The sequence below is a fragment of the Humulus lupulus genome, chromosome 2 (assembly GCF_963169125.1).
Source record: "Humulus lupulus chromosome 2, drHumLupu1.1, whole genome shotgun sequence".
NCBI lineage: Eukaryota > Viridiplantae > Streptophyta > Magnoliopsida > Rosales > Cannabaceae > Humulus > Humulus lupulus.
In genome coordinates this window covers 220041668-220055532 of record NC_084794.1, presented here as the reverse complement: position 1 = coordinate 220055532, position 13865 = coordinate 220041668, and the positions used below count along the sequence as shown (strand labels likewise).

General features: G+C 34.1%; 1 long non-coding RNA gene and 1 other non-coding gene across 2 annotated transcripts; both read left to right on the top strand.

Moving 5' to 3' along the window:
- Positions 1-332: 332 nt before the first annotated feature.
- Positions 333-439, top strand: LOC133820589 (small nucleolar RNA R71). Its single transcript, XR_009886995.1, has one exon. It is a non-coding gene; the product is annotated as a small nucleolar RNA R71 (small nucleolar RNA).
- A 2791-nt stretch (positions 440-3230) lies between these two features.
- On the top strand, positions 3231-5999 carry LOC133816536 (uncharacterized). The gene is made up of 3 exons (XR_009885310.1): positions 3231-3336; positions 3470-3535; positions 5815-5999. It is a non-coding gene; the product is annotated as an uncharacterized LOC133816536 (long non-coding RNA).
- The last annotated feature ends 7866 nt before the right edge of the window (positions 6000-13865 follow it).

The following is a 13865-nucleotide window of genomic DNA, read 5'->3' as shown; positions in this document are numbered from 1 at the left end:
TAACACAAACCTCTTTTCTTGGTTGTATTGGAGAGTTTATGGTTTGGCTTATGGCTAAAGCTTCTACTTTTCTCGCTAATTTGTCTAAGGATGTTCTTAAGTCTAATTCCTCTTTTACTTCATACCTTCCTCCCCTTTTTGGTGAATTAGTTGACCTAGACCTAGGATCAAAATAGTTCTATTGTTGTGAATTGACAGATAAATCTTCAAGGGCGTCCCAAGCCTCTTGTCCTTGAAATTTTAAAAAATTCCTGGTATGCATAGATTGAATCATTTGACGATTAGAGGGAGTCAAACCATCATAAAAATATTTTACAAGTCTCCATTTTTCAAAACCATGATGAGGACATTTTAATAATAAGTCTTTAAATCTTTCCCAAAATTGATAAAACTCTTCATTATCTTTCTGAAATAACTCGGAGATTTCTCTCCTTAGACTATCAATTGATCCCATGTAGTTATAGACCCCGTGGGAAGGGAATTTAACCAAGCTTTTGATTTGTCTTTTAATGAAAAAGGGAACAATCTTAGTTTGACCGACTCATTAGAAAAGTTTTGAAATTTAAATGTTGAGCAAATTTCTAAGAAATCTTTGACATGCATGTAAGGTTCCTCTCTATCTAACCCATAAAAAGATGGCAACAATTGAATGATTGATGGTTTAAGCTCAAAATGGGTAGCAGAAGTGGTTGGAAGAACAATACATGAAGGAGCATTAGATGAAATAGGTGCAAAATATTCAAGCAAATTTTTTTCAAGCACAACATTTTCATCAACAAGATTTCTATTAGTATTAGCAATTGGTTCCATGATGCTCACATTTTTACTAACACTTTCAATTTCAAACAAAGATAAACGTTTTTTTACTAATCGATCTTTAGAGTTACATTCCCAATGATGCATACAATTTTCACAAACAAGGAAACAAAGATAATCTCAAACAAGCAATTTTCTGATGTGGAAGATCAGTTAAAACCGCAACCACAGAGAATACTTAGAATTTTTAGAGATTTCACAACAATATAATTTTTATTGTTTACTTGTCCCCAGACCTATTTGATTCCACTTACTCGCACACTACTAACAACTCCCTGAGGTTAATTAGTAGAGGCATATAGGAAATTTTGTTCAAATTTCCTTTAAGCAAAAATTGCTTATGGTGAAAGGACAAGATTTATGTTTCTTTTTTTTCAAGTATTTTTTTCACAATTATAGAATAATATGATAAAAGATAAAGAAAAATAAGGCCAAATTAAATAAGACTAAAATTTAGGCAAGAGTAGGGAGGCATGGCATGACATCAACCATAACAAAAATAAGGTAAAAATTAGGAGGCACAAGTGCCATCAACTAAAACATAAGATAAAAGACTAGGAGGAAAAATTTCCATCAACTAGTAAATTTCACAAAAATATAATAATAAGATAAATAAAGAAAGTTACAACAAAGGTTAGGAGGCATAAGTGCCGTCAACTAACAAGAAATACAAGGAATAAAAACTATAACAAAATTACAACAAAATTATGAGGCACAAGTGCCACCAACTATAAGAATTAAAAAGATAGATTGATAGGAGGCACAAGTCCCAAATTTTCTTTTTATCTTTTTTTTAGTTTTTATAGTTTTAAATATATATTTTTTTAGTTTTTATAGTTTTAAACATATATATTTGTATATATAGTTTGTTTAAGTGCAAAAAATAAAATAACTAGTAGAAGAATTCACTAACCTTGAGATAAATTTCATTTCTTTTCTTGCAACTCCCCGATAACGGCGCCAAAAACTTGATGGAGCCAAAACGAGTATGTTTTAAAAATTTATAAATCGCAAGCGCACGAATCGTATATGAAATATAGTGTTTGTGTAAGCACGAGATCGAACCCAAAGGAGTTGTCTAAAATAAAAAAGAAAACTATTTTAAACCAAAATTAATAAATTTTAACCTAGCTCCAAAGATTGATGAGATTTAATATCATGAACATAAAATAAAAGATTTAAAATAAAGTTATTTAATAGAATAAAAATAAACCAATAATGATTTGAAAATAAGTGTTAAAAGGAAAGATTATTAAGATACTAGAATCCACAAAATGTAAGTTTAATAATACTTATTAGTATATTGATTCCCAAGTTTTAGTGATAGTTAAAATAAGTTAAACTATCAATTTCCAAATAGATTTATGATTTTAAGCACAAATTATTTTTAAAAAGATAGGATTTTTCTTCACTTTTCAAAATAGTATAATTTCAAAGTATTTAATGTGAATCAACCTAATGAAAAAGATGTGAATGAAAGATATCACTGAATTCAATTGGGTCCATGAATCTAAGAAATAGTGAGAATTCTTGATCTCTCTCAGTATCTCTCTCAATTCGAAAATCCAGGATTTGAATTGATGTCCTTTCATTAAGATTAAGTCCAAAAAATCAAATAACATTATTTATAAGGCAAAACATAATATTTTTGTTCTAAGCATTGAATGTGTACAATTTTGTAGTGCACCAAAAAAAATTTTAGATTATTTAAATTTTTTTGTGATTTATTTTATTTAAATATTAAGTGTGATGAATTGTTTTATTTAAGTGTTGTTATTTTATTTAGTTGATTATTTGTTTTATTTGATTGTTTATTATTTTATTTAATTGTTAGAATTGTTTGGTATAATCTTTGGAATTTAAATTTGTTAATTGTTTGTTTGGTTAATTAATTTAATAAGTGAATAGTGTGTAACATGTGTTATTTTACTATTAGTGTTACATTTTAAATAAATGTGACAATTGAGGTAATTATGTGAGTTATGGTTAAATGCACTAAGGTGCATGGTAGATAGTAATGCACTCTAGTGTTTTAGTGTGTGCTAGTACATGGTAATGAGGTGCACATGTGTAAATTTTCTACACACTCTTTCCTTTATGGGATTTATTTTAGTTAATAAAATAAATCAATAAAGGAAATGGATAGTGTGGACGTGTAGTGTGTGGTGTGTAGTGGGAAAAGGATTATTTCTTTTTAAGTAATAAAATCAAAATTTGAAGACACTAGTTATTTTGGGATAGGAATGTGATCACCTTTATTCTTTTATATATTTTATTATAAAAGAAAATAATAAGAAAATAAGAGAAAATAAAATGGAAAAAGGAAACTTACCTTTTTGTGTTGGTGAGGCTTTATTGAGAGAGTTGAATAAAGGGGAAAGGAAAGAAAGAGGAGGGCATTTTCCTTGTGGCTGCCATGACCTAGAGAGAGAGAGAGAGAGAGAGTGGCGTGTAGAGAGAGAGGGAGAGGAAGAAAGAAAGAACGAAAGAAGAAGAAGGTGAAGAGGAACCCATCTTAGAGTATGTTTTCTTGTTTTTCTTGTTTGTCTAATCTCTTTTTATTGATTATATGTTATTGACTTTGTTTATTTTTTGTGTGTGTTTGGGTTCTTTCTCCTCCTCATGGTGATTTTCAAATAAAAAAAAACCCTAGGCTTGAACAAGGGTGTGAAGTTTGGGTGTTGATCTTATTGTGTTCTTGATTTTTCAATCAAGAGAGGTAATGGTCTTTCTTAGCCTATATATTGGTTTTGATGGGTTTGTCTTTGAGGTTTTGATGGTGATGCTAATGGTTGATTATTGTAGGATTGATGATTATGATTTGTATATTTTGAGAATATGATTTGTTTAAAAAAGGGTTCATGGGTATGATTGAGGGAATGGATTTGATAGGGTTTATAATGAGGAGATTTGTTATGTTTATATTGCTATGGTTATCTTTTTAATCTTTGATTTATGTAAATGGTAAATGATGATTTTAGAAATATGATAAGAATTATGTTAGGGTTTTTTTGTAAAGGCATGTTCATGAGATATGGTGTTATGAATTTATGTATGCTATTGACATGGTTGTTGTTGTTGGATTTCATGTGTAGATTCAATGGAATAGAAAATTGGTTTTATAAGATTTCATGTGAATATGTTAGTAATATTAGAATCATGTATATAATAAGAGTATGATGAGATTTTGGACATGTATGATTTTATGTGAAATTTTTGGGATAAAAGATGAGTTTCATGAGAAATTAAGCTTGCTGATTTTTGTAAATAATTGGGTAAAAGTTTGTTAAAAAGATGATTTGCATGCATAAGTAATGTCCTTGATGTTATGTTAATTTTATGAAATTAAAAAGGGGATTTTAAGTCTCATTAAAATGATATTTTACTCAAATAATTACCTACAGAATTTTTATTGATTTTTGAGAAAATATGAGCTTTTAAATTGAATATGGTGATTTTTAATGATAAAAATAGTTGCTGGAATTTTTGTAAGAATATATGAAGTGAGTTTCACTAAAATGAATTTGATGAGTTTTTGGAATAAATTATTTTTCCTAAGTTATGGTAATATTGAAAAATTGTATTTTTAATGGTATGAATGCATATTTTGATAAGTTATGATTTTTCCTTTATTTTGATTGAGAAAAATATTTAGATTCTATTTATTTGTGATTTTTGAAGAAAATAAATGGTGGCTGAAAGTTTGTTTTAAAAATGTTAAAAATTGTTATTTAATCGTCACATGTGGATTTTGTTACATAAAACTAAGTCTTAAATAATTTAAATAAAAATATATTTTTTTTTCCACACTTAAAAATATATTTTCTCACCTCATTTATGTAACACAATAATAAAATTTATTTTTCTAAAGAAACATATTAAAAATAGGCATTTTAATTAAATCCAAGCTTTTTGGTTAATTCTTTGTAATTTGAGATTAATGAATGAAATTTGTCACATATTTTATTTTTGAGCTAAAATAAAATAATTTTATAAAATAAAATAATGTTTTGAGAAATTTAATCAACTTAGAAATTTTAAGAAAAATAAAGCATGTAATATGTCTATTGATTTTAAAATAATAAAAGTAAGAAATGTAGAATTATCGTTTTTGAAAACGTCTCTGTTACGCAATGTTCCCACATATGCATGTTACATGCAACTCCACTTTTACGTCCAAAATTATGTTTATTATTCAACTATGTGGTTTTTATAAAACGATCATGCTAGTAAAATGGGTAAAACGAGCATTATTCTTTTATGGCGATAATTGCATGTTTTGTGCAACTGTTATTACGTGTGCATGGCCCATGCACACATGAGTTGTATGGAAGGGCAAAATAGTAATTTTATGAACCTAAGAAATGTTATTTTGATTATGATATAGGCTCGTTGAAAGATTGTGAAAATTCTTAGCTTGGACCTGAGGTAAGGAAGTTAGATAGATTCTATGATTTTATGCTATGAATGGTAAGATTGTTGTATGAATGAATTGTTATGAATTATGAATGTCATAACGTGATGATATGTTGAATGTGATATGTGTATGGATGTTAGATACATCAAACCAGTTACGATGTCAGATACATCAAACAGATTACGATGTTAGATACATCAAACAGATTACGATGTCAGATACATCGAACGAGTTACTAAGGACATTGAGACATAACTCCTAGGGCGGACGCGCCGAGGTTATTCAAGGACCAGTGATCTCCTGTTTACCTCATAGGGTGACATGGACAACTAGCGATCCATGCTCATCATGTATGCTATATGTTTGTGATATGATGATATGTCACGCTTATGTTATGATATGATGATATGTTACGATTATGTTATGATATGATGATATGTTACGATTATGTTATGATATTCCATGATGTTTTAGATGAACGTTAGTGTTTGTTTTTTTTTTTTTTTTTTGTATTCTTACTTGCTTATTTGTTTGTACTTCCTTACTGGGCTTTTAGCTCACCCCCCTTACTTTCCTTCCAGGTAGCAAATAGGATTTCTGTATGGCATGCGTGGTGACGTGAGGAGTTCTTTCATCATGGGGTGTATGGTGTGGGGTAATCCTATGGACGGAAAAAAGATCAACGTAGAACGCCATTTAAATTATGTTTTGTTTTTAAGAGACTTTCCTAAATTATCAGTGGGACTCAGTTATTTAATTTTTGGTTTCTTTGAACTTTGCATAAAAATCTATGTTTTATTTTAAAACTTATGGCGCCAACTTGCATGGTTTTAAACAAGTCCTCCTGAGACTTTGATAATGAATGTTATTCTTTTATAAACTATGTTATGCGAATGTTTTGTAAGTATTAGTCTAGGGCGTTCTTTACAAATTTAATGACACATCTTACACAAAGAATATTATGTTTTGCAAAATGAAAAACAAAATGCATATTATCTAACAATCCAAAATATGAGATATTAAAGATGAAAGACAAATATGAAGAAGAAAAATCCGTAAACTTTGTTGCATTATAAGGGAAATCAATATACAACATAAATATTATCTAGTTACAAGTTGCTTCATCATGATCTTAATAATCTTATGAAAAATATTAGAAGCACGTAACTAGAATAGAAATTACAAAATAAATGAAATACATACTTGAAAATGCTCTTGAAAAAACCCACAATGGAGGAAAGAATGGTAGAGAGAAAATGATAGAAAGAAGATGGTAACCAAAAATTAAGCACCCTAATATGGTCTTGAAGTTGCATATTTACAGCCAAAATGATAGTATTAAAATAATCAACTTAAATTGATTAGAATAATTAAATAAAGTAAATATGGCATATAGGGGTAAATTATAGGGTGTAATGATGATTTTTGTGGTGAAAATGTGTAGAAAAATTGGGTAAAAAGTTTGCATTTTTGGACATAGGGGACAAAAGGACATTTAGGCATTTGTTGGGCTCAAGAAGAATTGTACACATTTGTGCTGGGCTGGCAGCAAGGCTGGAGGTGTGGCTGGCCTAGGTGTCTAGGTGTGGTTGCTTCAGGCTGGGCCGTGTGGAGAGAAGCTGGCTGAATGTTGGAGAGTTGGGCCGAGTGGGGTGAGTGCTAGAGGCTTCGGTTGGGTGAAGGCAGAGAGAAGCTTTTGTTGCTTGGGCTCGTGGTGGCTGGCATCGGGCCTGGTCTGCTGGCTGACGCAGTTGGGAGAGGTTTCAGACCTAGGGGTGCAAGGAGCTGGTGGAGGCATTGGGCAGCTGGCTGGGCTGGCCTATGTCTAGGCTGAAGGGTGGGCAGCTGGGCCCACGGGAGAGAGGCAACGGGGCTGGGCGGCTTTGGGCTGGACTATGCCAATTTTCATGCTATTATCTTTCAAAATTACACCTTTCTCTTCTTTGCCCTTCTTTATTTTCAAGCATATCAAAAATGCAAAATACATCCTACAAAATAAGTAAACATTAAATTATAATCACATATTTTCAATTATAAAATAAATCATATTAAATCCATTAAAATATTAATTAAAATTTAATTTACTTTGGAAATTAACTTCAATAAAATTACATTTTTAACTTTTAATCAAAAAACACTAATTTCAAATAATTAAACTACAACATATTATAGTAAAATATCTATAAAAACACACAAAAATCTATAAAATCAAAATAAACCCAATAAATTCAAAATTACTTAAAAACTTAATAAATTAATTAAAAACTCGAGAACTAAGCAACAAATAACAAATAAAATATGGTAAAATAACTCTATTTTGTAGAGTTATCATTTATGTTTTCAGACTTAAGCAAAGAATATGTGGTTTGGTATGGAATTGGTGAGAAGCGAGCTAAAATGGAAATAAATACAAAGATATTGTGTCAAGAAGTCTCGGGAACTTCATGAGATAATGAAATGCAATTTGACATTGAAAAATGTTGAACTCTGTGAAAAAATCACTTTGAGTCTCGGCACAAGAAGAAGAGTCACAGCGCAAGGACAAACAAAGAAGACCATTTTCTAGAAAAGGAGGAGCTGCGACCCTTGGAGGTCCACCGAGATGCTAGAGAAAAAAGCACCATTTAGAGTTGCGGCTCTTGAATTTCGAGCCGTTGCGCTACCAAAGTAAGAGGCAAGGAGTTTTGGGCCCATCACAGGGGCACCGCAACGTCTGATTGCTGAGTCGCAGTGGTTAAGTCTGTACAACCCAAAAAACCTTATTTTTATGAGGGAAAAATGGTATTTTCATAGGGAATCACTAAGGTTACTATAAAAACATAATTATTAGTGATTCAAATCACTTCTAGCTATTGGAGAACAAGTTTTTGGGAATTCATTAAGAGTTTTTCTTCTATTCTTCTTCAATTTCTTTGTCTATGTTATTTTATGAATCAATGGATGTTATGAATCTAGCTATGAACTAAGTTAATTTCTAGGGTTTTTAATGCAGTCTCTTGAAACTTTATTATTAGTTAATGCAATTTCTATGATTTCTTTTTCTTTATCTGATCTATTTAATTTATGCTTAATGAATGTGAATAATTTGACGCCGTTATTTGCATTACTTATGAATTTAATTCAAAATCTGAGAGGTGAAAGTTAAATATTCTATAGTTGAATAGACATAGATTTCGTTATAGGACGAGAGTACCTATATGTTTGGTGTAGCTTTTAGGATTTATATTCTTAATGCTTGCCTTATGTTTGAAATTTATTACAGAGATGTAGAAAATTTGCAGAGGTTGAGAGATTTATATATCCTAGTAAGAATATAGATTACTTTAGTAAATCCACTATCATAATAAGATAAAGAATAATGGAAATTGTTTTGATGAAGTAATAGAGTGGACAGTTTTTGAGGTTGATGGAGCATCTCATAATTTGTTATCCATGAACTAGGCAAAATCTTCATAAGATCATCTGTAGAGATTTTCCTTGGAATTTGAGTGCATGTTGGAACTTGGGTAGCAATGATGATGAAACATTTCCACATCTGATGGTGCAACCAGCTGAATCAAACTCACAGACCGAACCAATTATCACAAGCGAAGACGAAAGTGGAAATGAATCAACAACACCACATGTTCCCCCAAAACGAAAAAGTAAAGGTTCAAATTTTCAAACTTTTACTTTAGATGACCCCCCTCCATCAAGATGGCGCGAAAGGTTCCAGGAGTTTCAAGCTTGGCTCAGCCTAGAATCACAAAGACCGGAAGCACAGAAAGGAACGATTCTCCTCAGCTTTGTTTCCCATTTTACAGGCACCCTACAAGATTGGTGGACAAGTCTGGGCGATTACAGACAAATGACGTTCTTGCAACTTCCATCTGTCACAAATGCCCTGACCTACCTGTATATTGAGTTCTGCGGACAAGATGCTCAAGTCACTGAAAGACTTCGCGCAGAATTATTTAAACTAAAGTGTTGTTCAATGGATAAGAGAGATTTGGAAAAGCATTACAAAAAGATGACTCAACGATTCTACCAAATAGGTGGAATTGATGACCCAAATCTAAAACAGGTGTTCCTCTCTTCCATACCAGAACCACTAGGAGAAGAAACCTTCAGACTTCCCTCGGGAACAGGAAGAACTTTAGCTGATGCCACGATTGGAGAAATTTATCAACTAGTTCTAAAGGCGTTGGAAAAGATGTGCTCTCAGCATAAATTTATCCAAGAATTTATGAAACAATCCAAGAAGCTTGGAAAGGTTTGCAGCCAAAAGGGACTACGAATCAAATGCCAGTCAGAATCAGCATGTTCCTGTCGTCCAGAAAAAAGGAAACACAGCAAAAGGTTTAAACCTTTAGGACCTTTAAATCCTCAAGGGGAAAAGAACGCCGCTCCTTCAAGTTTCTAAGGAGGAAACACTCTTTCAGGAAAAATTCTGACAAATGTTTTATCTGTTGTGAAAAGGGACATTATGCCAAACAATGCCTCAAAGTAAAAACCGCCAAACTGATCACCCACATTCAACAAACAACGGGCATATCGCTCGAAGAAAATGATCTGGAATCCATATTATCTACTGATGACGAGATCAATTCAAAATCCCTCTGTGCGTTCGAACAGCAGAAGACCCCAGATGAGTTCTACCACATGGCAGCAATCAATACAATACAACCATCGCCAATCATCTCTATGCAGATCCTCCCTACAAAGTATGCTCGGCCAGTCAAAGTAGCAGCCTTCTTCGACACAGGAGCATCATACACCATGATGAACCCTGACGTTCTCCCTCCAGAATATTGGAGGAAAGAAAAGCAATACTTCCACACTGCAAACGGAAGCATCTTCTGTACAGAGCTCATCAGTAAACCAATCAAATTACAATTCTTCCCAGGATGCTCTATTATTCATAGAGTAATTGGTTCAAAATTACCAGGAAAAGATTTAATCATTGGTTTTGATTTCTACACTAAGAAAAGGGGTTTGAGAATTCTTCCTGGTGGCCTTGGTCACAAACAACATTTTGCTCCATGGGAATCCATCCCAAACTATTTTCTCATGCCTCCTGATCCATTCTCTAAAGTCAAACAAAGACTCATAGAAAACTCGTGTGCCACAAATCATGCTGAATTCCTCCAGAAATGTGACCACCCTCTTTGGAAAAATCATCAGTTCTTCATCAGTTTACCATTTAAGCTCAACGAAGATATTAACCCTACCAAGGCAAGCCACCCAGGCATGAACCCAGAGCATCAGAAAATGGCAACTGAGGAATGCAAAGAACTACAACAACAAGGACTGGTCGAACCAACAACCTCTTCATGGGCATGCCATGCTTTCTACGTCAACAAGAGATCAGAACAGGCCCGAGGAAAACAGAGGCTAGTCATCAATTATAAGCCTCTAAATGAATTTTTGGCAGACGAAAAATTCCCCCTACCAAATAAAAATTCTCTATTTGCGAGCCTGTTGAAGGCCCAAATATTTTCTAAATTTTACCTCAAGGCAGGGTTTTGGCAGTTGGGTATTAAAGAAGAAGATAGGCCCAAAACGGCCTTCTGCATTCCGAACCACCATTATCAATGGACAGCCCTTCCCTTCGGACTCAAAACAGCTCCATCACTGTTCCAAAAGGCCATGACTAAGATCTATGGCCCTATTATAGATCAGGCCCTAATCTACATTGATGACATATTGCTCTTCTCACAAGATGAGCAAGCCCATCAAAATCTTCTGGCCCAGTTCATATCTCTCACAGAAGCCCATGGGGTCATGCTATCCGAAAAGAAGATGATCATCGGACAAGCCCAAATTGACTTTCTGGGGATGAAGCTAGTTAAAGGCCAATATGAAGCCCAACCACAAATAGCCCAAGAGTTGCTAAAGTTTCCCGAAAAGGACTTCACAAAGGTACAAATTCAGCAGTTCCTAGGGATTGTAAACTATTTACGGGATTTTGTCCCGCGACTCTCGGAACTGACAAGACCACTCAGCGACATGCTTAAAAAGCAGACTCCACCATGGTCACAAGAGCAAACTGTAGCAGTAAAAAAGCTAAGAGAGATAATGCAGACACCGCCACCTCTACAAATTCCTTCTGACAGGAAAAGAATCCTACAGATAGATGCTAGTGATCGGTATTGGGGAGCGGTCCTACTTGAACAAGACAAGACAGGGAAAAGAAAAATATGTGGATACAAGAGTGGCCACTTCAAAGATTCTCAGCTCCATTATCACTCTACCCTGAAAGAATTATTGGCGATAAAGATGGGCATCACAAAATTTGAATTCCATCTGATAGGGCACCATTTCTTGGTAGAAACAGACTTTGCCGCGTCAAAAGGAATGCTTAGCCTAAAAAAGAGCAAAACGACAAATGGCCAACTGTTGAGATTAGCAGTTTGGTTTGACAACTACTCTTTTGACATTAAGCACATTCAAGGCAAAAACAATACTGTAGCTGATTTCTTATCCAGGTCACCCCCTGCTATAAATCTAGCCTCAGGATACTCACCAAGAACTATCCTCATTGTCATCTAAAAATCACCACATATAATCCCAATCATATTCATGATGGCCTCTTCCTCTTCTATCACACACGCCCAATCTTTTACCCAGGATGCAAAGAAGATCCTTTCAAAAAAATCCAAAAAATCAGCCAGAGAAAGAGCAACCCACAGAGCAATCTTCATCCAGAATCTCATGATCTCCAAGCTTGGACCTTCCATACAAAATGACTTTGGAATCCATCCAAAGTATCCATTTGCCCAAATCCTACCTCTCCGAGATGCTATCTTCACATCAAAACCGATAGCCCACCTTTTATGGTACCTGGCTAGTGTCTTCACCATAGTTGTCGAAGTACAAACTATGGCCTTGCACACGTCCATAAAATCATTCTTGGACCAAGAAAGGTTCAAGCCAGCCTACCAAGTCCAAATGGATATTTTGTCCTGGTTTGCCCCACTGGAAGAATGGAAAAGGGTCTTATCAGCGAAATGGAAAAAGGTCCAAAATAACAGACCCACTTTTATCTACCCACCAGGCCCAAATGTTGCCAGCATAATGAACTGTTATACTGTTCTCTTCCTTAGCATCAATGCCAAGCTCGATGCAGAACAGAATATAGTTACCAATCCAACATTCGAAGTCTACGGGTCAAAAGATGAACCATTATGTGGTCTTGGAGGCCAAGAGTACATGGACATCCAAAAGAGTCTGTTTGAGAAAAACCAGATTATACCTCCGGAATTGTGGCCCAAACCAGAAGACGATGCTCCTTGGGAGACATTCCCTTCCGACTATACTCGCAAAATAACAAGGGCCTTTGAAGCCTTCCATCTATCAAAAAATGAAACAGATCAGGTCACCAAACTCGAAGAAACACTAGAACAAAAATATCCGTCTCTGTACAAATTAGGTGTTCAAGTAATGATAATGTAGTTTTCAAGTAATTAAATATAAAATTTTGATTATCAAATAAACTACCTTTTCAACTTCCAATTATTAAAATAACCACTTAATATACAATTTTTTAATTAATAATGGTAATAAAAATAATGATAGAGAAAAAAACCCGTTCATGTATGCTTTGCTTTAATATTTTTATTTTATTATACATAATTAAACAAATCACACTATTATCATTGGCCTTCCATCTTCTTCATTTTTTTTATTTTCATTTTTTTTTGACAAATTTAGCCTTTCTATCTTTGGCCTTAAGTTTTGTTTTGTTATTTTTTTTTTCAATTATTGTACATTTATGCTATTGCCACAAAAAATGTACATTTATACTATTAAAAAAATAACAGTTGTTGTTGAAAAAAAATTGTTGGTTGTTATCCCCAAAAATGGAGATTGATGACGTGGCAATAGAGGTGACAAATGGCAGTACATGGTCCGTAAAAGACACATTAAATAGTCAATAAATACATTGATTCCTCAGAGTTGTGATAAGGTGACCCGGTAGACTGACGAAGAATTTGGACTGCTTGAAAGATGTCATAACCAAGCCAAGTGCACCTTGGTCCGAGGAAAGCTAAGGAGAGTGCATCCTAGGAGGCTAAGGAGAATGCATCCTAGGAGAGCTAAGGAGAGTGCATCCTAGGAGGCTAAGGAGAATGCATCCTAGGAGAGCTAAGGAGAGTGCATCCTAGGAGGCTAAGGAGAATGCATTCTAGGAGAGCTAAGGAGAGTGCATCCTAGGAGACCCCAAGGATGAGGTCCGAGGAGGAGAGCCCAAGAGACCTTGGTCCGAGGAGAACTCAAGAGAGTGGACCTAGGAGACCCCAAGGATGAGGAGAGAAGTGCATGTCCTACCACCATGCACGTCCGACCAACAAGTGTATGTCCTACCACCATGCACATGTCCGACCAGCACTTGCATGAGTGGTCAGTAGGAGAGGTGGATCAACTAGCTAGAGGAGAACTAAGTCAAGATTCCCAGAAACAGCTTCAACAAGATACGCGGGAATCTCTCATTCTTTCCACAAATGGGGGGTTTGTTACATTTTGAATTTTGAATGTTTCTTTGTAATTTAAATGTAATAAATATAATAAAATATCTCGGTTCTAGGGGATACCGTATGTATGACCCTAAGCCTATAAATAGAGGGCTTATGGGATGAGAGAGGGGCTTCTT